The 26127-nt window shown below is 40.4% G+C and overlaps 1 protein-coding gene across 5 annotated transcripts in view; it reads right to left on the bottom strand.

The window, feature by feature from the left end:
- Nucleotides 1-24337, bottom strand: part of inpp4ab (inositol polyphosphate-4-phosphatase type I Ab) — a 79253-nt gene extending 54916 nt beyond the window's left edge. For all 5 annotated transcript variants that reach the window (XM_053684105.1, XM_053684106.1, XM_053684107.1 and 2 more), the window contains exon 1: nucleotides 24207-24337. The gene's annotated coding sequence lies outside the window, so the exon portion shown is untranslated. The remainder of the gene's footprint in view (nucleotides 1-24206) is intronic.
- Between the last annotated feature and the right edge of the window lie 1790 nt (nucleotides 24338-26127).

Raw genomic sequence — 26127 nt, 5'->3', positions numbered from 1 at the left:
ATTAAAAATGAGAAGAGAAATTAAGAAGAAAAAAAAAAGAAAGAAAGAGAAATGAAAAAGCATTAGGACGGTTTACACACTCCTTGTTTCTCCAGTCTCTCTGTAGCTCCATAATTCATTTCTTTTCCACAGAGAGACGAAGGCAAGAAGTTCATTACGTCTAGTCGGAGGTAGCAAATCCATCGATTTGATCATTCACCGAGTGTGGCACGGTGTAAAGGGTCTAGCTTGTAGTTTTATGCTTTCTGTCCCACGCCGTTTTGCTAGCCGTCGCTGTAAAAGCACAGACTGAGCATGCTGAACGAGCGAGATTCTGATTGGCTGTTCAGCCTAGTGAGCCAGTACAGAAACATAAAGAAGCACTCAAGCTTATCAAAACTGAGTAAAATACAACACAATGCAAGGCGATTTAGCTTCAGCTTTAGCACAGTGCACTTGTACCTCGCAGTTAAACACATGTATAATGAAAATAAAGATGCTACTCAGCCGTGAAGGAACATATTTTACCACAGTTAAGCAGATAGCAGATGAAAGTACTGTCATTTCTTGTGGATGCTGGTTACAAAAAAGGAATCTGTTTTTAACAAAAGAAAGAGCCACTTATATGAGAAGGTACAATGAAAATGTGGTTTGGTTCACTCGTTTGCTTAAAGGAACAGCTGTTCAAACAATCTAGTTCACACTATAGGATTCATGAACATTCATTTTTACTAGCTGTCCATCCATCCATCTTCTATATCGCTTATCCTTCAGGATCGCGGGGAACCTGGAGCCTATCCCAGGAGGCATGGGGCACAAGGCGGGTACACTCTGGACAGGGTGCCAATCCATCGCAGAGCACAATCACATACATACTCACACACCCATTCATACACTACGGACACATTGGACATGTCAATCAAGCTACCATGCTTTGGACCGCGGAAGGAGACCGGAGCACCCGGAGGAAACCCCCGCAGCACGGGGAGAACATGCAAACTCCACACACACAGGGCAGCGGTGGGAATCCAACCCCCGACCCTGGCGGTGTCAGGTGAACGCGCTAACCACTAAACCATCGTGTCGGTTCATTTAATATTGCAATCGAGCTACAAGGTCTTTTACGGTCTAACACGTAATAGAAAAACACAGACGCAATCCGTCCAGGATTTAGCGTTTTTTTTGCGATCGCAGAAATGAACGCAATATCAAGGAAACGCCACGATCTTCGGAGGAGCTTGGGCCGAGACGCGTCATGTGACGTCATCACAACGGGCATTCGGCCAAAACCCCCTCGGATTCACGTGTGTCGAAAATGAGTACAGCTGAAAGGTCTCATTTATCAACAAACATCACTGCAAAAAATCCGTACAAAACAATTTAGTGCAATCGCGCCAATTCAAGTAGTTTCCCGCAAAAAAACACAGCAAAAATCAAGCATTTTTGGATGCAACGATAAAAAAAAAAAAAAGCGCTCTATTCTGTACAGACTGCACGGACATAACGTACATGTACATCCAATACAGTTTCCTTGTAGCTCCAGTGCAAAACATATCGCTCATCAGACATGTCTCTACCTGACCCACTACATTTGCCTTAAGTGGAAATTTCCGTGAATTTGATGTTTGACAAATCTTCCCCATTTAACGTCTGGAAATCAGGAGAACTAAACTCAGTCTTGTAGCTACTAGCACAGAATTTGAACTGCTGAGATACCTACTCAGAAGTACTGAGCAGGCTGTCACCTTATTGTCAGGGTCATCGACAGCACTCGTCTCACAAGAGGGTCTTTTTTTTGTTGTTTTTTTATGCTCATACAAGAGGATTCACGATATGAACATATTTACAATTGAGTGCTCTCGAGTCTGGACTTCTTTCAAGTGTACTGCTAGCACAACAGCGAGCTATGCATCGTTCGACCCCACACGCCATGTCAAGGGCAATGTCTCTAATCTGGGGAGTTAGTCTCCACGATCCAACGCTCTTCCTTCAGTCACGGAGAAACTCACAGACCTGCTCACTTCTACAGTGCTGACCTCCTCGTTGCATCCTGTCCTGTTTACTACTTTCGTTTTTTGTTTTTTTTAAACGTATTTGTTTTTACCTGGGAATGTTTTCATTTTCTCCTTCGCAGCGTGTCAGTGGGTATGAGAAACGTACTGTGCAAATACGAGCTCCGGTTCAGTCTTGTGAAGTGATTGGAACGTTATCAGTTTGAGGCAGTTTTACGCGTTGCAATTCCAGCGCTCTTTTGCGATTATTACACCGTACGAGATTATTCCAATAAAGATTCTATAACCGACGGTGCGATAGTGTGTTCTTCATGTCAGATTAGACGATGAAGATGGTTAGTATGTTCTACCATACTGGGTGTGCAGCGACGCAGTGCAGGTTTGTATCTCGTCAACTGGAAAGCATAAAAATAGTCATGATAGCCAATACTCTCCAGTCTATGAACAGAGCTCACATGCTAATTAGCTAGCTACACACCTATATATATTTTTTCTTTCCACGTTGTGCCTCTTTTAGTCTCGTCATAATGCAACTTTGACGAGACATTATAGAGACATCCTGTTTGTTACCACAATTCGACACACTGCTCTTCTTTTACGCTGCAGTGGCGCCTGAAAGTTTGTGAACCCTTTGGAATTTTCTATATTTCTGCATAAATATGACCTAAAACATCATCGGATCTGTGAATGTGAATCCTGATCGTAGGGCTGATCGTGGTCGTGGTATGGCCATACGTGAAACTAAACTCTCAGGATTAATAAGGAAAGACTAGAAACAGTTTTAAGTGCCATTTATAGGACCTTTTCAGGGTTCTGTGAACTAGAACAAGGATCTGGGGAAGCTTTTTTTTTTTAAAACGAATCCCCCATAGACAGCCTGACACACTTTTCATATGACCTGCTGAAAGTGACACACATACTCGACCTGGAGATCATATCTGCAGGGTGAGAATGAGGAAATAAGGGTGTATATCATTAAATTTACTATAAAAATCTGCTAAGCGTTGGCCTGAGCAGCAGGCCTACTGGAGTAGACTAAAACACTCTTGGGAGGGATGGTGTGAACGTCCTCTCAATTATGTTACTCTATGTGTGAACCTCTGGCAAGAGAACGCACAAAACTGTCTCAAGCTTCTAGCAACACTCTCACCTCATATATATATAAAATTTGGTCAGGGACTACTCAAAATTGTACACCATTGTAGACATAGCTTTATCTTTTTCATTATAGCAAGGGTTCTCAAACTTTTGCAGCCAGGAAACCTTTTAACTGTTTTTAAAAAAAATACTAATCCCCAACACCCCTTAATGATGAACACATTCACATATTGGAATAAGGTCTTAAATGTGTACAGTATTATTATGGCTGCTTTTCCCCTGAACTTTTCACTCATTTTGTCACTAGATTCAATGTGTATTTATAGGCTGACTTGTTTATGAGATATTTAGGTTTATTCATATATTCAGACTAGTCAAATAGGCCAATAACTATTTAAAAAAAACAAAACAAAACAAAACAAAAAAAAACACTATGGACGTATTGATACCGATAATGGTATCGGCCCGATAGAGTGCTCATTTACAAAAAAGCTTGATACCAGGTGATAGTATGAGGCGTAGAAATCGAATGTATTTTGTTGCGCTAATGACCAGATGACACAAAACGACAGCGATCTGTAGGTCACGAACGTACTGCACAATTAATGATGCCAATTAAAGCTTCACTGTAAACCGTAATGTTCAAAGAAATGAATGGTCTTGAGTAGGGAAAAATTTAACCTTGATGAGTATTTGGAACTTTCTCTTTCTTTTGACTTTTGAGTAACGGGAATTGTTTTATTGTTTTGAGTTTAACAAAATTCTCGCTTTAAATTGAGAAGAACTCAGATTTCGTCCGTGGAGCAATTCTGCGTCCGACGCCATCCAGGTGTACGCAAACGGACCACGCTGAATTCTCTTCTCATGACGGCGGAACGGTCTTGCAGCACTAACGCCGTAAGTATCGTCTTTAAAAACCAGAGGACCCTCTGCGTCATCTCGGCGTTGATAGTTAACCGTCCTATTATGTTATGGTGACCCATTTCCACATTTGAGATGTCTGAAATACTGGTCAATCTCTCTTTTTCTCTTTGAAATTTTTGGACTTTCCTCATTTAGGGTCATGAACTTAAAATTCAAGAAATTACAAGAAACTTAGGGTATGCAAATCATTCTTCTTATGGTTTGTCACGGACAAGCCATAAAAAGGCGTACAGTTTTAAGCTGTTCGTTGCTGCAGTCATTTTGACCCGTAACATAACAGATGTAACTTTTTTCCCCCAACATAATAGGAGGGTTAAGAGTGATGTTTGTGTAGTGCCAGGACTAGAATTTGTTTAGATGTGCTGTTCTGTCAAAAAGTTATCCAGACAGATCGCATTTGCTAGACTGCAATAGATCAGCAATAGATTTTGCGAGTACATGCTGCTACTGTACGTTAAGCCTGTAGCGGTGTTAAAGGGGACCTATTAAGCAAAACTCACTTTTAAATGGTGTTTGGACATAAATGTGTATCGGCAGTGTGCGTACACAACCACCTGATAATAGTAAACATCGACCCGATCCTTTTTAAAAAATATATATGCCCCATAAATCATAAACTGTGTCTCAAAATGAATCATTTTTCATTTTCACATCAATGTGACATCATGTTGGAACAGGCCCCGCCCATGACCGGTGACTGACTCTGCCCTATTAGCATAGCTCCTCCCCTGAGTGAGCTGCACTCGAGCAGCTATAGTGATAAGAATGTCTCCGCTTCGTAAGCTTTGTAAGTGTTCTGTTAAGAGTCTTCGTGTACTCCCGGTATCAGAGCCACTGAAGTGGAGGAGTTTTATTTTTGAAGGAAATCAGCCCCCCCAAAAAAGTGGGGGTAATTTCAGACATTCACTACCCTCAAAACTCACTTATGTAGAAACCATGGCGAAAGTAGCCGTAATATAAGTTCATTTAAATGTGTACATTTGAGCAATCCATTTCCGAGGCTGCACTTTTTAGTCACCGTAGACGCCAGCTTAAGAGTCACGAGACTATGGTGTGTCCATATAAGAACTGCAATTATAGCACCAATGTGTTTTCGTCATTCAACTCGCACAAGAGTAGGGGACACCAAACTAGTTATCTCTCAGCTCTCCAAAAGGTTGTTGACTGAAAGTCCTGAAAGCCAGCCCGTCTCCTCTACTTCTGATGCACGAGATATTTCAGATGAGCTCTCCGTTGATGACACAGATATACAGGACAGTTATCCATATCCTTCTGATGCTCTGAGAAATCAGCTAAAACGTAATGCAGCCGCTTCATTCCTGAAGATGCAGACCGTTCTTCACGTATCTACTGTGGAACACAGCTACTAAAGAAATGGTCGAGCACCTCAACCGAACCTACTCGTCATCACGGTCATCGACCAGGAAAACCGTCAGTGGTGTGAATCATCGATCACTGCGTGTGAATCGTTCAGTGTTGTCATGAATTGTACTATTCTATTCGATGCAACATCTGAACGTATAGAATTGTTCTCATCAAAATGCAGGAAGACATTCATCGAGCAGGACTATCGGCTTGTAATGACACGTCGAGTGATCTGGACATCGTAGCATGTATCTTCCGGCTCTACAAATGACTCGGTGTTTGTTTCAATAAGATTACCGTAGGCAGTTCAGAGCTTAGCTGTTATATGTCAAACAGTGATTATACCTACTGCCGTGAAAATGAGTGACTGTCCACTAAAGATCATCAGAGGCTCTCTACCCGCCATCGAAGCCTCATTCCACAAAGCCACCACTATTGCGGGTGACCACTCACACGGACTCTTCACCCTCATACCATACCATCTGACCGAAGGTACAGGAGCATCTTTTCCACCACCAGCCGACTCTGCAAGTTTCTTCCCCGAGGCAGTCAGGGTATTACTCAATACCCCGCTACCTCCCAACGCTTTCCTGGGCTAGTCAAACACCTAACCCAGTATGACTCAGTACCACTGCCCACCGCACTTTACAAAGCTGCATCAGTCATTTTTATATTATGGAACTTGTTTTTGCTGCCAATACTGCTGTTATACTTGAGCTGCTACACCACACGATAGTTTACAGTTTATAGCCCAAGTAATACGTATTTACTATATCGTGTATTTATTGTTCGATGTATTTATCCTCTTGTTCTTGCACTAGTCTCAAGACTGCTGTGTATTTGCACTTTATGCAGTCCTGCATACTATTCTGCGTTGCACCATGGTCCTGAAGAAACGACATTTTGTCCCAATTTATACAAGCTATATAGTGGAATGACAATAAAACTCACTGGACTTGACTTGACTAAAGAACTAACGGAGGCTTTACGTTGATGAATTTGAAATTGCCAACCGTCTAGGGACATCTCGCAAAATTCATCAACTTCATGCAATGCATCGAACCCTAGCCAAGCTACCCCTAAATTTCGATCAGCATAACATACCATCCAGTTAGCGCTTTGTAAAGTAACAGACCTCCGGAAACATGGTTATTCTGCAGCGCTCGCTCCACTGTTCCGTGAGGTCAGTGCTCTTGAACAGAATGGTATCTTTATTGACTCAGTTGGTCAGAACATTAAAGGCCCTGTGTTTTGTGTCGGTGCTGAAAATTTGTCTGCTCATGGATTAGCAGGCTTTCTTGAGTACTGTAGGGCACGGTATGTTTAGCAGATTTTGTATGGGCACTAATGAGGAAATGCAAGTAAAAGCACTGAGTGAGGGGGCGTTTGTCCAGAGAACCAAAAATGACTCTGTCGACAGCCACTGTTGTGAGAGGGAAGGGAGACTGTGTTTTGCGCGAGTCGTTAACACATTCGCATCCTGTTACGGGTTTTTCATCAGGCATACTTCAAGATCTTCTGGAGGTTATTGTGCGTATTGAATCTAACCGCTGCATGAAAGAAACGAACATCACACTGTGACCGCTGCGTAACGAGAAACTTTAAAAATACCTAGGAAGAGAGAGAAAAAAAAAACTCTGCTGATTTCACAAAAATGCTTGGTAGGTAGATCATTCATGATTATCTTCCAGTTAGGAGGCTTGTTCAACGCATCTGTGCTACCAGTGTTGCAATAAGAGCGTAGATGCAGATACTACCACACGTTTTTATCATGCAGCTCTGCACAGTCGCGTTGATAAGAGTTGCTAAAGTACAAATTTCTACAAGCTTCGATTTATCCAAAAAAAAAAAAAATACATTTTAGCCATTCACACTGCTTCTGTCGTCTCGTCTGCTCTAGGGCTGTCAAATAAAATTCCGAACTCCAAATCTTCATCAAATTTGAGATAGAAATGCACGTTAACACGCAACAACTGCGTGCATTCGAATCTTAAGATGTGTAGCAAGCAATAACACAGATTTGAATGAAAACATACTACGGGGAAAAAAATGACACGCATCGATATTAACAGTGCACGAACAGTGTTTTTTGAAGAAGGAAAAATCTAGAAAGGATACAATCCCAATTCCAAAAAAGGTGGGACGCTGTGTGAAATGTAAATAAAAACAGAATGCAATGATTTGCAGAGTCCATAAACCCATATGTTATTCACAATAGAACACAGAAAACATGTCATGTTTAAACTGAACAAATTCGGGGGGGCGGGCAGGGGGGCTTGATTTTGAATTTGATGGCTGCAACACGTCTCAAAAAAATTGGGACAGGGCAACAAAAGGCTGGAAAAGTAACTTTTTTGAAATTCGGGTTGTAGTTCTAGTGATTCAAATAAAGTCATAGTCAATAACGTCCGGGATCGAGCCGCTTAAGCTGAAGCTGAACAGTGAATGAACACCGGTAAACTGAAGCGCTTTACTAGCGGGTTAATTATCTCCCCCAAACGCATCTCATACACATAGGAGATCAATAAGACATACACACAAGACAAACCTAATACGACAACCTGCTTCTGCACAAAATAACACAAACGCACAAGTGAACTTGAGCTTAAGTAAAGCGCTAGACGGAAGTCACACTGTGAATGCGCTCGTTCCATAACGCCGAACTAAAACATGCACAACGAATAACTACAGCACAAAGAATTCACAATGTTGTGTTATTTTTATTTATGTTAAATTTATTTAGGATATAACTTTTCTTTTGACCATCCAAGTTCAAATACGTGAACATTCTTAAGAATTAAACGCTCATTGCTCACTCAAAGGGTGTAGCTGTGTTATTATGTTACTATATTAACCATTATATCAGTGGCATAAAAGGGTCTTAAAAGGACAACAATACCGTTTGGAACAATACATCATAATTCCTACTACTATTACCTATATTACTTTAGTACTACTTTGGAAGATTTAAAGTAGAACATGAGCTCTTTGACATGCAAATGTGGATTTCCGCCTTCGAATCTGCGTGTATGAAAACTGACACCATGTTCAAGTTGTGAGATTTGAATAACATGTATGTAGAAAAAGGTCAGAGACAGGATTTCAACTTTCAGGTGGAAAAATGCAATACAGATATAATGCTAATTCCGATCGGGACTCATTAGTTAAACACCCTCTTCTGTACGGACCGCATCCGAGATAAACACAAGAAGCTGCGTTTATCCGATATCGACGGACAAAGATGAAAACGTGAGGATACGTTTGTTTAAAGAGTCTCATTTTCCACAAGCCGCTGGACCGAGAGCAGAGCCCAGCAACCATAAAAGGGCAAACCCTACTTTTCCTTTCTGTCTGCGAGCCAAACCTCAAAACCTCCTGCTTATGCATACATACACACACGCGTTAACAACGAGGATGGCAAAGAGACCTGAACCACCCTCAGAGATGACATTTCATCGCTTATCCAACACTCCCACACTGAATAATAGGAGTGCAGCACTAAACTCAACAAGCCTTTTTCTGCTGCAGGTCTTCGGTCGTCTGCCCACGTGCACTAACTTTTATTACACAGTCTCTCACACACACACACACACACTTCATCATTTCAAATTAATATACCTGATTTTTTTCTTCTGAAAACCCTGACCAAATAATGAATACACTCGATACATGCAACTGGCATCATATACACTGGAAGCGACTTCCTGTTCTAGGGTACTGACATGTGATAGCTACTCAAGCGGAAACAGGAACAAATGGGTATATCTTAGTGTGCTTTCCTCCAGTGCTCAAGACTTCAAAATGTTTACATTAATATTACAGTTCGTACCGCAGCGCTGTTAAATTCTCAATTCTGATTGGTCAGAAGGTGTCGATTCATTTTCTATAACATCAGCTCTGAGTGTAGTGCAGCTGTAAAGCAAATCATCCGTTTATATTAATGCACGCTCTCATATGTCATGTAGCCGAACATATATCGTGTCTATAATAACAACATTCCACATGAACAGATTTAAAAAAACAACAACCTTGTAACGCTTGATACCGTTGTTACAAGCCGCTATCTTTGGGATGGGAAGTTTTTGTGTGCTGTGCAGGTCCGAACTCCTTCCCAGAGTTTCCAGCATGCCCTAGCGTGCCTTGCTCCCGCCTCCCAGGATGATATCGCTAAATGGCGGCCATATTTAAAGAGGAAGAGGAGTGAGAATGGGGTGTGTTGGTGGTTTAGAGATTGTGTTTGGTTGTGCTGCTTTATGCTATATTCTGACGGCTGTTCTGGTTTTTTACTTTGAGTTTGGTTGTCCCTGTACCTGTTTTTGTGCATTTTATCCACCGTTGTATATAAGTTCACTTGGTTCACTGGCAGTAGGGGTGTGGCTGCCATTTCTTTTGGGAGAGGGTCCTTTTGTCTCTATTTTTTGGCTTAGGTAGTTAGGGAAGTATCTTTGTATTTGCTTTCTTTTCCGTTTCGGTAAGCTAGCTACCTCATAATAGAATTCTTTTGTTTATTATTTTGGCCTTGGCCCACCCTGACGTTACGCCTGGTTTGGTTAATCTGTACAGTATATAATTGTGTGTGTTACAATATATCACAACCTTTTTCAACAACCTTGTTTGTGTTGTTATTCCTGGCTTGCTCATTCTTAAAGGTCAACCCAATTGAATCCCGAGCTGGTCACTCTGTGCGGCCTAACCTGGACTGGGCCGTAACACTGTGAATGTTTTGTGTTTTCGCATTTTTGGAAAGAGTTACGGTCAGAGTATTGATTTATTTATTCATTCATTGAGTATTTATAACTTCAAGAGAGACAAACAGATAAAGTTAGTGAGGGAAATGAATGTTTATAGCTGCTATAAAATAAGTGATTAAAAGGAACTAACCTGTGTTTCAGGGTCATTCACAACATTAAACCTAACAATAAATGTATCAAATGTGCCACGCGTTAGGGATGGGCGATAGGACAAAAAATATCATATCATGATACTTGAGGACATTTCTACAATACACGGTGTGCAACACGATATATATAATTTAGCTAAGAAATTGTCTGAAAAATAATTTAAAAAATAAAATAAAATAAAAATTCGTTAAACTGACTTTGATGATTCTTTAATATATATCACCATACTAACAATATCTCAGAACATTGTACTGCGTTGTCATTTATCATGATATCAATATTACATGAATATATCTCCCAGTCCTACCATGTGCTATTCATTAATATATAATAAAGGTTAGTGTTGGAAAATGTATGATGATATGAGAAAATTGCAACACTTGCGTTATTATCGGAAAATGATCGACTTTGTGGTAATAACAGTAGCTCCGCCTCCCACCACCTGGTAGTTTATTATTTTCCTACAACAGCACACCCACCCTGCCATCTGAGTGAGTGGAATACTCCATGGTTTCTTAGGGATTAGTCAGGTAATACAATAGACTATTAAATAATAAACGCGTTAGCTTCTTTCTCCAGAGGACACATAAACACACTGATTTTGCTGCGATCACATCAAACCACAAATGAAACCTTGTACAACCGTCTAACTCCACACTCTGTGGTTTCGCTAAAACAGGATACGGAGATCAGAACATCTGCTCAGTGATAGTGCGTCGATCTTCCCAGCTGTTTCCTTTGTAAACTCGATCAGCGGTTAATGAAAGCAGAGGCACGGATGCGCTCTGACATGCTCTACGGTGTTACACGCTGTACCTGGAGAGAAACACAACCAGGCCTTCATCTCTCAGAGCAGCTTAAACGTATCGAGACACAAACCGGACTCATCAGAATAATATCTCTTACACTGAACGCAAAGATGGACCAGCACACCTTATAGCCAACACACCGGCCAATAACTCGTTGAGGATGAACACAATGTGCTACATTAGACAGTTACAGTGGTGCTAGAATATTCTACAGGTCTGCATAAATATGACCTAAAACATCATCTGATTTTTTTTTTTTTACACTGATTGTCCTAAGAGTGGATAAAGAGAACCCGATTAAACTAGTGAGACAAAAATATTATACTTGGTCATTCACTTATTAAGAAAATGATCCAATATTACTTATGTGTGAGCGGCAAAGTTATGTGAACCTAGAGTCAGGTGTTTTCAATCAATGGGATGACAATCAGGTGGCTGTGAGCGCCCGGTTTTATTTAAAGAACAGGGATCCTGTTACCCTCCCCAGGAGTAATCGTCCAACAAAGATCACTCCAAGAGCAAGACCTGTGTAATGGGCTAACGGGAACGGGCTAAAATTCCTCCCAGCCGATGTGCAGGACTGATCAACAGTTAATGGAAATGTTTATTTGCAGTCATTCTTGCACAAGGGGGTCACACCAGATACTGAAACCAAAGGTTCACATACTTTCGTGTTCTCTTAATCTCCTTTTAGGATGTGTGTGAAAACCTGATGATGTTTTAGGTCATATTTATGCAGATATACTAGAATATGCAGAAAATATTTTCAAGCACCACTGGAGTTCGAAGAAGATCATGAATATGTATTTATTCATTATCTTAATTTTGTATTAATGCACATAACTGGCTTACTATAATGTTATTATATTACCTTATCTACCACATTTTAGCCAGTTTCCAGGCAACCAAAACACTAGACTTAGTACACTGGAGCTTTTAATTGCCCGTGGGCTAGCTAATACATTTGCTAATACAGATTAGGAGAAGTTTAAAAACAAAAATATACAGAACATAAATCTTAGATCGGCTCAGTACATCATCATCTGCACGACTCCTGACAGCTCCTGGCTCACTGGCTTCCCCAGAACTCTTAAGAGTCTAGCCTGCAGCTCTCTTTTGTTAAGCCTCCGTTTCTCCAACACGAAGACTCTCCAGATGGCAGACATTGATCATGTGCTGGTGCTACGAACACGTCTCGAACCCCTCACCCTTTGTGTGTGTTGCAAAGGCAACACCACCAAAAAAAAAAAAGACACAAGGCCTGTTATTCAAAGTAGAGCATGCATAATTTCTTTGGAAGGCCTCAAAAGAGGTAACCCTTTCACATGAAAATGAGCGTCGGACATCCTTCCTGCAGCACCATGTGTTTTAGATCGCCCTCTCTCTCTCTTTTACACCACAAACACAGACGAACATTTCTACCCTGAAACATGGGGATATCTTCATAGCCAGTATAACGTGCGTGCACGCACACACACACACATGTTCAATAGCTTCTCCCTGTGAATAGCAGAGATCTAACATGAGCTAAAATGTCACACTGGAATCAATTTATAGATAAAAGCCTCTCTGCCACATATTGACAAACCCATTTTGCGTGCTTGACCAAAAGGGCAACGAGTCCTACAATACAAGCGTGTCCTATAATAGCTGGGCATCAAGGAACTGTGTTAATCGATTGGTGAATCAGAGCAGGGGCAATCCGGGAAACATAAAGTGACCGATGAGTGACCTAGGAAATGTTTCTCGCTTGTTTTTTCTTTGCTTGTGTCAAAACTCTTACGTGTCATAAGAGTAGGTAGGAGGAGGAGAAAACGACCAAATTCACCGCCTCAGCTCTCGCTCTGAGAATAACAGGAAGTTTCTCGCTTCGCTTGACATGACTGTCGTGCACTGTTACACCAGAAGACGTGAGCCGAGCACTGATCACTCTTACGTTACACTATAGCAGTTATTAAAAACACCACCATAATTTCCGAACAATAAATCAAGATGAACAAATCAGTGGCAGACACAGAATTTGGCAAAGGGAAAGCAGGGAGTTTTGGCAGAGTGTTTGCTAATGTTTTACCAGAGGTGCCATATCTAGTATGGCGAGAAAGTGAAAGTTGTGGTTATTGTAAGTTAGAACTTGAGGTGGCAGGGTAGTAGCATTGAGGCCTCACAGCTCAAGGGTCCCACATTTGATCCTGAGCTCAGGTCCTGGGGTTTAGCATGCTCTCCCTGTGTCCTTGTAGGTTTCCTCTGGTTTCTTCCACTAACGTGCACGCAGGTGGATTTTCTACACTAGATTTTATTCCTTAGATAGCCATCTTGCTTAGCTTTTCTTTAAACGCTCTCGCGTGCATATTTACCAGAAATAATAGTTGCATAACGGAATAACAAAACTGTCTGGAGTAAGTTAACCATCCAAAATGACTCCACAGCAACGTGGACATTTTTATTTCATTAATAAATGAATGATGTGAGGATTTATTTAGGCTGGCAAGGTGTATTTCAATACGGATACGCATGTGGCTAAGCCACAGCCACCAGTTAGCATTTTGGCTACTAGATTCCACTCATTATTAGCCCCACATACGTGTGGTAAGGCAGGTGATGTAAATATAAGAAGTCCAATCACAGATTGCGTGTGAGTACGGATGTGTGTGTGGTCTATGCTGATTACTGACATGACTTCAGTGATGTGGTTAGCAAAATCAGCCTTGCATAAGGAAGCCGAAAACTACTAAATGCCACTACTGAAATTAGCAGAAGGCACGATGCAAGACATATATTATTTACTCCTCTTTAAAAAAAAAAAAAAAAAAAACACCTCTAAAATAAATAAATACATAATTCAAAATGGCAAAGAGCAAATTCAGCATACAGCACAAAGGCTCAAGAGTGCAGAAATCTTTAACAAGGCACGATGATGCAGTGATGAAAGTGACTGTAAAGAGCATGTTCATCATTTACACAATGATTCTGTTAAAATCATAAACTCAGATTTCTCAGAGGCGTAGACAATACACAAGATAGCGTTCTTAATATTTATTATTTCAGTTTGTTATATTCAGCTACATTCAACATGATGGATTACCAGAAAACTAGGATTTTAAAAGGGCATGAAATAGGGATGTCACGATAAAAAAAAAATCTAGTAGTCGGTACTGATACCACCAAAAGTACACGATACTCCATACCAAAGTCGATACCATGGTGTGGTTTAAAGATAAAATTTTTAAAAATAAACGTAAAAACTCTCCTGGAGGACATCCTCCTCTGGCTGATACTGGCAAAAAAAGAGAGAGAGAGAGAGAGAGAGAGAGAGAGAGAGAGAGAGAGAGAGAGAGAGAGAGAGAGAGAGAGGGGGGATATTTTAGTTATCAAACACTGTCTGACAATGACTAATAAAACAGTGGAGGCTACAAGTGCTAAGGTGCACTCCTAAATACACACATGCACACACACCTTATACTCTGAATGCAAGAATTAGTTTAAATTCACTGATATAGTGGCAGGACAGAAAGATTTATGAAAAGCATGAACATTTGAATAATTATTTGTGCGATTAGGCTACATGTTGCTGACAGGACCCGGGCTGAATGGAGATGCATGGAGGCCCATTAGGAGGTAGTTTATAACATTGCAATGTGTCGTTAACAGAAGCGTCGTTAACAAATAACTGGCTATCGCAACATTACTTGGAGCATAACGTCAGCTGGTTTCAGGGCAACAACGCCGGCTGCCAACGCTACTGCGGAAAAGCAAGTACCGTCACGTTTTAAGAATGTTGGTACAGACCTGGTACCGAAGTATCGGCTCTCGTGACATCCCTAGCCTGAATACAGCAGAGTATATTATATAGTTTAAAATAGTAAATAGTATACTATTTAAACTGAAGGGTGTGGTTGTAATCCTGGAGAACTGCTGGGGGGGATTAAACAAAATTAGGGTTTTTTTTTTCCATTTAAACTCTGAGATATTTACAGTTGCAATCAAAATTATTCAACCCCCATTGCAAATCAGGTTTACTGTCGAAATTTACAGCTCTTTTGCAATGAACAAGTGAAACAATTCAACACAATGAATGCTTCAAGTGGTTTCCCTGAATTCAACTGAAAATGCAACTTATAATGACTTCTTCAGTTTCAAACTTATTCAACCCCTGAATAGAATTCACAACAGCACAAATATGCAAAACAGGTGTTTTCTCAAGCACACCTGATGTAACTAATCAAGGGCTTCATTAGTTGCACCAGATGTGCTTGAGCGGGAACACATTAAATACCTGAACTGGCTAGTGGTTTGTTGAGTGTACACTACCTGGACAGGGCAGAATGAGGATGCTATCAAAGGCTGCAACCAGATTTCTGAGAACCCTCGAGTGACTGCAAAAGACGTGCAGAAAGTCCTGGTGGCAACAGGCACTGAGGTTTCAGTGAACACAGTAAGGCGAATACTAAAAACGCAGAAGGTTTCCATGCCAGAACTCCAAGACGTCGACCACGACTGACCCAAATGCACAAGAAAATTTGTCTCAAAATCATATCAATAAGCCACAGAAGTTTTGGGATTCTGTGCTGTGGAGCGATGAAACAAAACTGGAACTCTTTGGCACGATGGATCAGCATCTGGAGGAAGAAGAATGAAGAAAGAACACTCTGTCCACAGTCGAGCATGGTGGTGGCTCAGTGATGCTCTGGGCCTGCTGTGCATCCTCTGGCACTGGAAACCTGCAGCATATGGAATTCAAGATTGATTGACTGAAGTATCAGGAAATCCTAGGAGAAAACGTCATGCCATCTGTGAAGAAGCTGAAGCTTGGGTGTCATTGGATCTTCCAACAGGACAATGATCCCAAGCATACCTCAAATTCCACCAAGGCTTGGTTGCAGAAGAAGTCCTGGAAGATTCTACAGTCCCATCACAGTCACCTGACTTGAACCCCATGGAAAATCTCTGGTGGGATTTGAAGGCGGCGGTTGTAGCACGCAAACCCAAGAATATAACTGACCTGGACGCCATTGCTCATGAGGAACGGGTAAAGATTCCTCAGGAACGCTGCCGGAACCTGGTATCTGGCTATGCATCTCGTTTGCAGCAGGTCATAACAGAAAAAGTGTGCTCTATTAAGTACCAAAGATGCTTGCCATGAAGCGGTTGACTAATTTTGAAGTCATTATAAATTGCATTTTCAGTTGAATTTGGGGAAACCACTTGAAGCATTCGTTGTGCTGAACTATTTTAAATTTCTTTTGTTTGATTTGGTCATTGCAAACAGCTGAAAGTCTGTAAATTGTGACAATAAACCTGGTTTGCAATGAGGTTGAATAATTTTGACTGCAACTGTTATTGTATTTTAATTGGTAAATGTACACAAGGCACACTACTCATAAATGCCTTTAATCGTGTGTCGCGATCTTGGAAAAGCTGTCAAATGTCACTCTGGCAAATCAGATTTCTGGGCCAGAAATCTGTAGAATATAGATATATATATAAAAAAAATTCTGCTTAGTCCATCTGCCTCAATGGCTACAGCTGAGATAAACTGCAATGGCAAAGGTCAATACACAAAAATTTAAGGCACAGCTCCAATTTGTTTAGTCTACTACAGACATTGTGACACATGACACTATACCCAAACATTTACCCCCATGCTTGCGCAATCGAAAAAAATGCTGGATAAGCACGACTACCATCTTGCATACATGCAGTTAAAAGTAAGGATAAACGCAGCATTACAGAACTTCTGTCAGCTTCTGTCTTCTCTCTCAATTTTGGCAAGTGGGAAGTTCTCCATGTTCTACGTGTAAATCAGTATATTCTGCCCAGAACACCTTGGTTTCACAGCTGTCCATGCTGGCTCTTGTTCTTAGCGAGTTCTCCATTAATCCATGGAAGACACCGTTTCCATGATGCAATCTACCACATGACTACAGAGTGGATACTGTCCATGGAAGCATCAGAACGAACATTATGTAACACTACAGAGGCCTGCTGTGGAGACTTTTTGCAAAGTCATCTTTAAAGGCACACACCAAAAGCAGGTAGGGAGAGGAGACGGAACAGCTCCATTACGGGGCTTAAATGTTCTACAGCTTTCTTGCATCAATAAACAGCACTAAGGATATATATGATAACATGTACGACAACAAGCCAAACTTTTATTTAAGAAAAAAACATTTCTTTTGATTTATTTGAAATTTCAATGACTAAACTGCCTGTTATTTCGCCCTGTGCATTATAAGGCTATATTCCTTTAAACGGGTAAATCTCTGAAGCAAAATAAAATTAGACAAATAAAATGTATTATTTAAAAAAAATAAATAAATAAAAGCAGCGTGTATCGTGAAGACGCAATACGAGAGTGACTCAATGTTCGGTCAAAACTAAATAAGTGCTCCTGAATAATGTAACAAGCTCCAGGTAAAAATGACTGCATAACTGTTTTTTCCCATAAATGAAAAAGAAAAGAAAAAAATCCGATAAGGAGCAAAACACACTCTCAGTGCATGGACAAGAGGATGCAGCTTACTGAGATTTAATAAAACATAGGAAAGGTAATCATATTTCATATATGTTTGATGGGCTTCAAGGCCTCAGTTGGGCCATCTTATTTGCAAAGTCATTTGCATTTGCAAAACATATCTGGCTCTCTAGGCCAGCCATTGCCAATCACCTGTATGAGGGAGGCATAGATAGCTTGCATAGCTTACTATGACTTATATATATATATATATATATATATATATAGATGCAAAGCAGCTTATTATTCTCTCTTACCATGCAGAACATACAAACAATTTTTTTTTTAAGGGTGGGCCACCACCAGCAATCAGAAAACGCGTCAGTGTGCCTTGGAACTGATTCTACAAATTTCTGGAACTGTACTGGAGAAAGAAACACCACTCTTCTAAAAGATATTCCTTAAAGCGGGGGCTTGATGACTGTGGAAAAGCACACTCAACACACTGCTCCAAAGTCTCCAATAGGTGTTAATTTGGGTTAAAACCAGCTAACTGTGAAGACCAAAGCATATGACTGACATTATTTTCACCCTCATCAAAACATTCAGCGAGCCCTTGTGCCCTGTGGATGGAAGCAGGGTCATCCTAGAAGAGACCTCTCGCATCCGGATAGAAATAAAGGTAATCAGTCAGGAGAACTTTCGCTTCCCTGTAAGCGAACAAGTGGAGCAAAGCCAGGTCAACAAAATGCCTCCCACAGAGCACAACCAAGCCAACATGCCCCCTCACTGCAGGGGTCAAGCATGTGCTGTAAACATGTACTCACCCACTTGTTGAGAATATGGTGAAGGATGACTCATCTGAATAGATCGCGCCCCCCCCCCCCCCACTGGTTTTTTCCCCTTCTATTTGAGCCAAAACATGTATATTTCAAACCTTATGCAGAACACGTAATTATTAATTTAATTAAGTAACTATTAAATCATTTTTAAAAATGTCCATACTAGTCTGACTATTTATTTAGTAGCCATAGAAACAGCTTTTCAAGGCAGAAACTATAGTGACAGCGTCTTGAAGAACACTTCCATCCATTTTCTGTACCTCTTATACTACACAGGGTCGCAGGGAGTCTGGAGGATATCCCAGGGGGTTCGGAGAACGAGGCGAGGGACACTCTGGACAGGGGGCCAGCCCATCGCAAGGCACAATCTCGCACACATTCACACACTATGGGCAATTTCGTAATGCCAAATCGGCCTACAACGTCTTCGGACTGGAGGAGAACATGCAAACACCGCACATGCAGGGTGGAGGCAGGATTCAAACCCCCAACCAAGAGTGGAGGCAAATGTGCTAACCACTTCTATCTATTAAAAATAATTTCATTTCATGAGGCTCAAGTTGACTTCTTATTCACTAGATTCTTATTAATCTTCCATCCCACTTGTTCGTTCAGTAGCCTAAAATGTCCAGTAGTTACATTCTCATGCTCATAGCACTACAATATCACTTATGCAAGGCTGTAACCGCTCTGAATAAACATGAAAATAACTGCCCTGTGAACTGGGCACGTCAGACTACTGTGTGTGAAAGGAAATAATTTAATGAGGCTGAAGTTCATGAAACTATTCCAGTGAACAGGGTGTGATTTAAAATATTTGCATGGTGTGGGTTGTTCTGATTTGAGAAACGTGTTGCATTTATAAAAAAAAAAAAAAACAAAAAAAAAACTTCTGACTCTCCCTGGCCACACTTTCACCCCACCCACTCTTCACACACGTCCAACTAATATAACCGTCCCGATAACACATTGTGACTTAATAAACCGGTCTACACAGTGCTGAAAGACTTAAAAATACGTCTCTCTGTCATGACATGCACATATAGCAGCTCGTACTTACATGGCGTTGGTTCACTCATGATTATAAAAGTGAGGTTATTTTCAGCTTTTTTCTAATTGGCCTGAAAATAGGAATGGTTCCAACTTCTTACCAAATCTGACACTAACTAATGGTACGGGAGCCACTGTCATCTCAATGTGACAAACATGATTTCTCTCCAAGCAAATCTAAGGACAGCTTAGGGAAGAAGAAAAAAAAAAAAAAAACATATGATGGACCCATCAGGTATCTATCCTTGATAGTGTCGTGGCGAACAATCTTTCCAGCCTACCAAAAAACTTCAGAGACCGAAGGTTAGCAGATGTCAAAAAGCAATTAAACTTTATTGAAACAATAAAGTGAGACAGTCTGCAGAAAGTCTGAATTATACATACACAAACATGTCTTTATATACTTCTCCATAGGTGAGGCATTCACCTTTTCTTTCAAGAAAAAAAACAATCTCCACTGCCTTAATTAAATATTCATATCCATATGATACCTTACATTTGTCTGGTGCATACACTGTCAGTTGTATTTTCTTAAATATTTCATCAGGACAGGGTTTTTCCCTCGTCCCATAATTCACCCTTATACCTTAATGTTTTTCTGGCTCTAGTCCCAGCCTGGTACCCTTCCTCCTGGAAGTCTTACGTTTTATTCTGACACTGATCTGCAAGCTTAAAGGGCTTTGGTTGGAAACACAATTCTGGTGAATGTCTAAATGCTAATTTATTGCCATAGAGTGAAGCTGCTTTAGACAAAACACAAGGTTCTTAATTTACACACTTAGAATGTCACTTGTTAGAAAGTGTTTTATAGTTTTAGATTATGCCTGCTGTGCAGAAAGGTACAGGCTGGTACAGAAAAACAATTACTGTTCGGTAAGACACAGAATTCATCTTTGTAAACTTTGTAGTTACACATAATGATTACACTTTATATTCTATAACAGCTGAGGATTTAGCCTTAACAGCATACAGTGCTGATCACAACTGAACTAAGACTGTCCTCGTTCCAGTAAGAGATTCAGTGGGTTTTGCATCAGACAGACAAACCAAATTCCTGTAAAGAAAACTGTACGATGGAACACCCAGAATCCCTGGTGGTTATGATTGTGATGCCACTCCTATCTAAGTATTATTGTATTTATGAAAGTCCAGCTACTCACAATTCGCAAGCAACTAACACGACTGAACGGCAACGGTTACCTTATTGCTTAGTCTTATTTACAGCCACGAACTCATCAATGTGAAGTGGTTTTCGCCTCGGCACTACATGTTATGACTTTTGACCAGCGCTACAGTCTCTGAACACATAGGACATCTGTGTTGAATGTGAAGCGGCAAATAAACACACACTTCTCCGCCTTATAACATTGTTTTTCCCCATAGACATTTTAGAATAAGCACTGTTGATGGTAAATTAAAATTTTTATTTTTTTTTTAAAAACCATGCTTGGTCACAACAAGCCACTCTCTGATACAGAAGCCACGGTAGTTCATGTTTAACAAGGAGAGCTGCTGAACGACTGACGGGTTTTTCTTATTTTCCATATGTTGATCTGCTAGTAGACAGTTCAACTCATTCGACTCATGAAGCCAAATCATCACTCATTAACGGACCACGTGCAGCAGCATTTGTTAAATCACAAACACAATCCAGCAGTGGATTAAGCTAAACAGTTTACAGTATATTCTCAACTACTCCCGACTCAAGCGGTGGTATGTGAGGCTTGCACATGCTTCGTTTTCAGAAGTAATACTGAAGACTGGAACAATTTCAGTTAAAAGTTGAGAGTAGACATTCTATAAAAGTTCATTGAGCAACTCTAAGTAAGACGTAGGAGTCAATCCTAGGAGCTAAGTACGATAGTTGCACTGCCATACTACTACTACTACTACTACTAATAATAATAATAAAAACACTATTAAACTAGTTTCAAAGGCACCTATATTTATGTGAAATCCAATAAATAAATATCCCACATTTACTACGCTACAGTGTCCATGATAACAAATTTAATGCCACTTCCTTTGAGGTAATACAGTTACAGCTTCTATATACTTCCTAAGTGATGTTATCAAAGTTTAGCCTGCTTTATGATCCCTACTCACACGGTGGCTTAGTGCTTAGCACGTTCACCTCATACCTCCAGGGTGGCCCACCGTGGCCCTGTGTGCGCTGAGTTTGCATGTTCTCCCTGTGCTGCGGGGGTTTCCTCCGGGTACTCCGGTTTCCTCCCCCAGTGGTAAGCTGATTGGCATGTCCAAAGTGTCCGTAGTGTATGAATGGGTGTGTGAGTGTGTATGTGATTGTGCCCTGCGATGGATTGGCACCCTGTCCAGGGTGTACCCCGCCTTGTGCCCCATGCTCCCTGGGATAGACTCCAGGTTCCCCCGTGACCCTGAAAAGGATTAAGCGGTATAGATGGATGGATGGTCCCTACTGAATCCAAATACACACCATATAGTGTATAGATTTGGATTTTGGAACAGGTGGAAGGGTGGATGGAAGAAAGGAAAAGAAAAGAAAGAACAAACAGCCTAAAGAGTGGATTTGGCTTCAATCTGAGCAGTAAGGATAAGAAAACAGTTTGCCATGAGAGGCAGAAATGATTAATGCTTTGTATCAAGCCATTTTTCAGAGAAGCCAGATGATGTGTGCATCTCCTCTTACCAGACTGCTGGAGTTATTCGTTCTTTATGAGCTCTGTATAAATTGCATTTTTAAAAAAAATCTCTGAAGCACTTGTAAATACGCCTCAATTTAAGAATACTAAATATTTTTTTGTATATTGTTCTCCCATCCTTAAGCCTAAGTAAAGGAGCACAGTTCCTCATTTCTAATTTTTTTTTTTTGGCACTTAAGTCCTTTACTTACCCTTTCTCTGAGCAGCTTTACCAGGCCAAGTTCCCCTGTTTAATGAGAGCAAGCCCACCACATTTCTCAAACTAGATTTCTCATCTCAAGTTTATGCAACATCCTTCCAGCCTTCAGTAAACTTCAGCAGCCCTGTTTAAAGATCAAGTCGGCTGTTTGCGCACTTATTTCGTGGTAGCAGCTGTTAACACAGTGAAACACTGGACCAATCTCATACTGCATGTGATATTTACCTCTCCGATCCACTGACATATTTCATGCCATAAAAGTGTGTGACGTGGACTGAAGCAACACAGATCTTGCACAGAGACCATAAACTGTCTTAAAGGCCATCATGCATGCAATATTTTTTGCAAAATGTGGCAAAAGAAGCTTGCGCATAGTCAGCTTGGTTAGTAAGCGGATTCCAGTATTGGATTACTCCTAAGTCAGATATTAGTATTGAATCAATCAAGTATGAAAAAAGTGAATCAGTAGATTTAAATGATATCTAAATATATCTCCGACTTCTTCTGTACTCATTCTTTTTCTGGAACTTTAAGATCTTCAAGCCAACAGTAGTTTTATTATTATTATTATTATTATTATTATTATTATTATTATTATTATTTCACACACTCGAATGTGGTTTAAAGTTAACCATAGTTACCAAAGTTCTGTCGCAGTTTATGGAGACATCTTGACAAAAACCTGATTCAAAACTTATTTAATCTCCCAAGTGTTTGAGTATTTTTAAAGTCTGTAGTCTTCAGGTGTCGCCGTGTCCTATCACATGTAAGTGTGTCTTGTAATACTTTTTATTGGTGCTATTTATAGCTGGTTGGAATTACTTGATTTTATTGCTCAGGACTTCCATCCATCCGGTTTCCGTACCTTATTATTATTATTATTATTATTATTATTATTATTACTACTATCCTACACAGGGTTGCAGGGGAGTCTGGAGCCTATCCCTGGGAACTCAGGGGACACCCCGGACAACCCTTTTCAGTGCACAACGCACACACACTCACACCCATTCACACACTACGAACAATTTGGAAATGCCAATCAGTCCACAATGCATGTCTTCAGACTCGGGGGTGGGGAGGAAACCGAAGTTCTTGAAGAAATCCCCCGAAGCACAGAGAGAACACGCAAACTCCACGCACACACAGGGCAGAGCTGGGATTCAAACCCCCAATCCTGGAGATGTGATGCAAATGCACTAACCACCAATCTACTGTACCGCCTTGTCAACACTTGCTGCCTTTATACGTGCAACATACTGGATGTATAACGTGGATCTCGGCAATACTTCCCAGAAGTTCCTGGACGCCACTTTGAGAACCTTGATCTTATCGACCCCTTCCGCAAGCTTGATTAGATCTAGGAGCAGGAGAGTTAGCGACCATAAAGCGTGCATTACACTTCAGTCCTCTTCATAGACTTTTTCATGATCTCAAGTTGACCTCAGGTGATCCTTGAGGTGTATGAGTCATTTCATCAAGTAAGAAAATAAATGTATTTATTCCCAATAAAAAAATGGTCCTGCTGTATAATTTATGGTGATCATCTGCATGTTGTCCCAGGTTTGTATTAGATAAACACTGGGTAGCTGATCAGATCTTCATGTGTCAATAACACTTGGGGTGTGTTTATTTATCTACACACCATAAACACAGCCCTGCTTCATTATAGTGACACATTTCCTCAATGCACAGAGTTGCATGCAGATTTCCACGTCCCCCTTCATCTAACAGAGCTGAATGTTTACTTGTTTACTAAGTTTAGCCTCGCTGCGCACATCTCCCTGGATTCCAACCATCCGAGTAAACACAGCTCCAGTTAAAATGTCCGGTGACGCAGAGGGCGTTCCCCAAACTGACCATTTACAAACACACTGCAAACTAAACATACTCACATGTGGAGCGGAGACACATGATCGGTCCATGTTTCAACCCAAATGCGTTCAACTCCCCGTGTATTTCCTCGAAGACATGTACCTCCATGTAGACAACCCTGCCGCCTGCGCCGCCGCATAAGCTCGCTCCGCCCTTCCTAGTGACGTCGCCACAACTGACCCCGCCCCCTGCGCACGTGCGGTCTGCGACTACACGCGTGCCTCCTAGAGTCAAAGGGCTGACAGTGTTCTTACTTTTAAAATAGAAACTCCATTGTGTCTGTCTTTAAATACACATTAGACATGTTGATTTAAATCTATAAATAAATAACTAACTCAATTCGTCATTTATTTGCAACTATTAACATGTATTAGTAGTGACTTATTTGTGTAATAATAATAATACTATAAAAATAAATACTGTAAAAAATACTATACTAATACTAATACTATATATATATATATATATATATATATATATATATATATATATATATATAAAAGTAAATATAAATATATTTTAAAAAATAAAAATTAATAATGTTTTTTATTCATTGTTCACATTTTTTTTTTAAAAGTTTGATTCAAATTTAAATTGTAATTTAAATATAAATGTAAAATGTCATTTAAAAAAAAGACCTGCCCACTGCTGCCATCTGAGCGGCATTGACAATATTTTTCACTTTTAAAAATATAAAACCATTAGATTTATTTTTAAATATATATTATACATGCTGATTTATAACTTTAAATAAATACGTAAATAAATAAACACAGTATTTATTTGTATCTATTAATATATTATATTTCTTATTTGTGCATGTTTTTTAATTCGTTGTTTACATTTCAGCCTTTTTATCCATCCATCCATCCATCCATCCATCCATCTTCTATACCGCTTAATCGAGGTAATCACGGGAGATCCTGGAGTCTATCCCAGGGAGCATAGGGCACAAGGCAGGGTACACCCTGGACAGGGTGCCAGTCCATCACAGGGCACAATCACATACACACTCACACACCCATTCATACACTACGGACACTTTAGACACGCCAATCAGACTACCATGCATGTGTTTGTACTGGGGGAGGAAACCGGAGTACCCGGAGGAAACCCCTGCAGCACAGGGAGAACACGCAAACTCCGCACACACAGGGCCACGGTGGGTTGAGCCTTTTTATTAAAATGATATTTAAATTTGATTTTAATTTTAATATAAATGTACATTTTAATTTAAACGGATCTGCTCACTGCTGCCTTCTTAGCCAATTTTACATTAGATGTGGCGCTTTTTTGTAGGCCCCTTTAGCAAAAGATCTAGTGCCTTCTTGAGCTGACTTTAGTGACTAAAGCACTCAGTACAGCCCTCTAGCTCACATCACAGCTTATGGTTATACAAGGTTCACCAGACCCCACACCAGTGTAAAGCCTGACTGAGCTGCATTTGCATGAGTCAATTCCCAGTGATCACTGATCACCACTGATCACAATTTTCCATCATGCCTGTTTCCAAACTACTTACTACCACCAGTACATTTTGTCTATTTATATATATATTTTTATCTATTTTTATCTATTATTACTTGAATACATACACTGTATGGCTAAATGTTTGTGGACCCCCATCCTTACTGAGTTCAGGTGTTTTAGCCACACCATTGTTAACAGGTGCATAAAATCAAGCACATAGCCATGCAATCTCCATAGACAGACATTGGCAGTAGAATGTACAGAATCATACTGATGAGTATGATTAAATGTTGCACTGTCATAGGATGCCACCTTCGTCAGAAATCAGTTTGTGAAATTTCTAGCCTGCTAGATTTGCCCCGGAAGACTACATGTGTCATTATTGTGAAATAGAATCATCTATGAGCAACGGCAGCTTAGCCATGAAGCAGCAGACCACGCAAACTCACAGAGCAGGGCCACTGAGTGCTG

The sequence above is a fragment of the Ictalurus punctatus genome, chromosome 12 (assembly GCF_001660625.3).
Source record: "Ictalurus punctatus breed USDA103 chromosome 12, Coco_2.0, whole genome shotgun sequence".
NCBI classification, from domain to species: Eukaryota; Metazoa; Chordata; class Actinopteri; order Siluriformes; family Ictaluridae; genus Ictalurus; species Ictalurus punctatus.
This window is presented reverse-complemented; position numbering and strand designations above follow the sequence as displayed.